Raw genomic sequence first — 4,368 nt, forward strand, 5'->3', positions numbered from 1 at the left:
TAGCTGATGGGGACCCAAGTTGTACCAGATCTCTTTTTCAAATTCACTGAAAAGTTCTGTATCTAGTAGGGGGCAAAATCTAGATTCAAAGATGTATAGTTAGTAGTGTCAGGGCTTTGGGGAGAGAAATATGCAACCCGAATTGGCAAAAACTAGAAAATACTTGGTATTAGATGCCATTTCACAAGTTTGATCCTAACAGTCTCCTAAGAGAAAAGAAGTACCCAGGCCAATTTAAAACACTAGTAAAAAGGAACACAGAATTTGTCAGTTTTAATTGCAGCATCCACCTTCTCCCTGATATTTTACTGAGGGCTGAATTTCAATGTGTCCACAGTCACTAATAGCAAAAGAGAACTTTATAGGCTGATATGAGAAATTTTAAAAATTAAAAAAAAATTATAACAGGTGAGAAAAGTCCAGTTTTATGAGGGGGTTTTCTAAAACGATAAGAACTTAGAGGTTGTTACTTTTGTATTTGTAAGGTAAATAAAAGGAAAGGGGGCAAAGTAGTAACCTGTTCTAGGTATAGGAAATAAGAAATTGGTCATAAAGTTTAAAGGAGACATCATGACCTAGCTAAATGTAAACATCACATATACCAACTTAAATTACTTTATGTTCTCTGATATCATTATCTTCCTACAATTTAGAAGCATACCTTACCAGTCTGGTTTGGCAGTAATAGAAAGGGTTAAGAAATGACTGTGTCTTGTGTTGAGCTTTTTCATATTTTGAGTTTTGCTGCTAGTCTCTCACTGTAGGATGACAAAAGCATGAACAGCTCTCAGTGTAGGAAGCAGCTTTAAAAAGCTAATTCATTTTTAAATAAAATACATTGAAATGTTCTAAAAATGGTCTTCTACCCCAAACATCACCTTACAGCAGTTCATGTTGTAGAAAATAAGACAATAAATAGAGTGATATATGCTTATTTCTATGTAAATTAGCAGTACTCTCTGGGATCAGAAAAAATCAGATAATAGTTTTTAATTTCATGGTTTTCATGAGAGAATGTATTACAGTTCTCGGGTAACTCTGTTTGCCATAAGCAAATACTTCATTGTGCTCTTTCCATTGTGTAAGGTAGGAAGTGACCAGAAAAAGGTTACATATACATTCAGACATTAGATTTTGGTGGAATATTAACATGATTTTGTTCAGCACCTTGCAGGATAACTGAGTATATAATGGGATGATGGAGAAATAGGATTACTTTCAAAGTTAAGGGAGGCTTCTTTTTTCCTGATTTTTTAGTTGTTCACCTGAAATTTTTTTAATGCTCCCTTTTCTAGGAAATAAGGGCTAGGTAATTCCATTTGGAGGAAAATAAGAGAAGACCAAGTGCTAAGAGATTTCATTTAAAAAATATTTGGAGGGAATTCCCTGGGAGTCCAGTGGTTAGGACTCCACGCTTTCACTGCTGTGGGCCAGGGTTCAATCCCTGGTTGGGGAACTAAGATCCCACAAGCCACCCAGTGTGGCAAAAAAAATTTTTTTTAATTTTTTAAAAATTTGGAATTTAGGGCTTCCCTGGTGGCGCAGTGGTTGAGAGTCCGCCTGCCGATGCAGGGGATGCGGGTTCGTGCCCCGGTCCGGGAAGATCCCACATGCCGCGGAGCGGCTGGGCCCGTGAGCCATGGCTGCTGAGCCTGCGCTCCGCAGTGGGAAAGGCCACAACAGTGAGAGGCCCGCGTACCGCAAAAAAAAAAAAAAAAAAATTGGAATTTAGAGCCTACCATATGCCTGATACAGCAAAGCAATATTGTTCCTGACCTCCAGGAATTCTAGAAAAGGTAAATAAGTAAATAGATAAATTATAATGCATGTGACAAGTACTATATTAGAGCTGTAAACAGAGTGCTGTGGGAACAGCAACCCAAAGAACTAAGTAGGGGCATCTGGGAAAGCATCAAAGAGGGATAATGATCAAAGCTGAGTTTCAAAGGCTGAATGAATTTCTCCCAGGCCAATGGTGAGAGGCAGAAGAGGGTATTCCAGGCGGAGAATATGGAGAATATAGCATATGTAAAGCAGAGGCAATGGAATTTTCAGGGGTCTGTGCAAGGTTCAGTGTGGCCAGAGCCTAAGAGAGACTATAGGTAAGGAGAGTGATGAGAGATAAGGCAGGAAGTTCAGTGGGTTCAGGCCAGATGGTAAAGGGCCCTATATGTCTGCTTAAAAGTTTGTACTTAATTCTATCGGCAACAAGTTTTTAATAGGAATGATGCTATAGCGTGAGTGGACAAGGTATAGGTACTGGTGTCATATTTGTTTGTTTCCAGTGCCAGACACATAATAGATGCTCAAAAGTTTGTGGAATATAATTTGCTGTAAAAAGACTGCAGACAGGCCAGCTATGGTAGTTTAGGCAAGAGAGTAGAGCCAGAACTAAAGCAGTTGCTGAAGGGCTGAAGAGAAATGCTCACCCAGAATTTTGATAAATTTCTGCCCTTGAAGACCAGTTAGAGAAGCGGGGAAGAGATAAAGAGGCTTCTAGTTTGGGAGAGGGGGTGAAATGTGACACCATTAGCTGAGACTGAAAGGGACAGATGGAGGAGTAAAAAGAGATAGTTTAATATTGTATATATTTAGTACTTGAGGGAAGGATTTTTATTTTTGTGGCTTGTTTAGAAATGAGGAGTAGTTTTTGTTTTTATCATGTTTGAAGAGTAAGAGAAGCAGCTAGTAGAAAGGGAGGGGTTGAAGACAGGATAACTGAGAGAACAAGGTCTGGTATGAGGCAGGAGAGGATAAAACACAGAGGAAAGAGGGAAGGAGATGAAAGTCTAAGGGCTTTTAAACTAGTATGTAAACAGGTTCTAAACTCCTTCACATACAAAAACTCAAGCCTTGGCTTGTAAGGAGGATCTCTTATGTAGTGTATATAGATAGAACTATTTTGGTACTCTAATCCTGGAATGTTAAAGTTTTGGCTTTGTGTGATAGACTGTATGCTTGTGTCCCCCGCAAAATTCATTGGTTGAAATCCTAACCTCCAGTGTGATGGTATTAGGAGGTGGGGCCTTTGAGAGGTAATTAGGTCATGAGGGTGAACCATCATAAATGGGATTAGTGCCCTTTTAGAAGGGACCCCAGAGACCTCTGTCTTCCCGTCATTCCACCATGTGAGGATACAATGAAAAGTCACAGTCTGCAACTGGGAAGAGAGCTTCCAGCAGAACCCAACCGTGCTAGTACCCTGATCTCAAACTTCTAGCCTCCAAAACTGTGAGAAATAAAGTTCAATTGTTTATAAGCTACCTAGTATATGGTACTTTGTTAGAGCAGCTTAACCTAAGACAATTTGCCAAAGACGATCAAGCATATATCAAAGTGATGATTTCATACAGATCTGATCACCTCTGTATAAACATTAATGATAACCAATAACAGGAATGGGGTATTATTGATAGAGTCCAGACACAGACACAAGAATATTTTGTACTGGACTTCCCTGGTGGTCCAGTGGTTGAGAATCTGCCTTCCAATGCAGGGGACGTGGGTTCGATTCCTGGTCGGGGAACTAAGATCCCACATGCCACCGGGCAACTAAGCCTACATGCTGCAGCTACTGAGCACACACGCTCTGGAGCCCACACGCCACAACTAGAGAGCCCACTTGCCACAACTAAGACCCGACACAGCCGAATAAATATTAAAAAAAAAAATAGTGTGGTACTGGCTTAAAGGCAGACATGTAGACCAATGGAACAGAACAGAGAGCCCAGAAACAAACCTTTGCATAATGGCCGAATAATTTTAAAAAAAGATTTTGTACTGAAACTAATATAATGTTATGTGTCAATTATATCTCAATAAAAAATAATTTTAAAAGGTACTTTGTTATCTAAATAGTGAAGTTTTACCACTTTAATATTTTTATTTTCACTATAAAATTGTAGTTTTCTTGGGACTTCCCTGGTGGTGCAGTGGATAAGACTCCATACTCCCAATGGAGGGGGCCCGGTTTTGATCCCTGGTCAGGGAGCTAGATCCCACATGCATGCCGCAACTAAGAGTTCACATGCCACAACTAAGGAGCTTGTGAGCCGCAACTAAGACCCAGCGCAACCAAATAAATATTTTTAAAAATTGTAGTTTCCATAAAGTCAGAGATTTTGTTTTGTTTGTTGTACTCCTAGGGCCTGATATGTAATAGGCATTTCCTCCATTTATTCAACACATTTATTGAGCACCTGCTATGGCCCAGGTGTTGTTGTAGATGCTGAAGATATAACAATGAACAAAACAAAAGTCCTTACCCTCATACATCTTACATTTTAATGAGGGAGACAATAAGCAAGAAATATGCTGAGATGCATTATTCAATGTCTTTACAAAAAGATTTAAGAAATTACAATCACC

The sequence above is a fragment of the Delphinapterus leucas genome, chromosome 11 (genome assembly GCF_059928025.1).
Source record: "Delphinapterus leucas isolate spDelLeu-1000000601 "Yukka" chromosome 11, BTC_Dleu_Yukka2, whole genome shotgun sequence".
Classification (NCBI taxonomy): domain Eukaryota; kingdom Metazoa; phylum Chordata; class Mammalia; order Artiodactyla; family Monodontidae; genus Delphinapterus; species Delphinapterus leucas.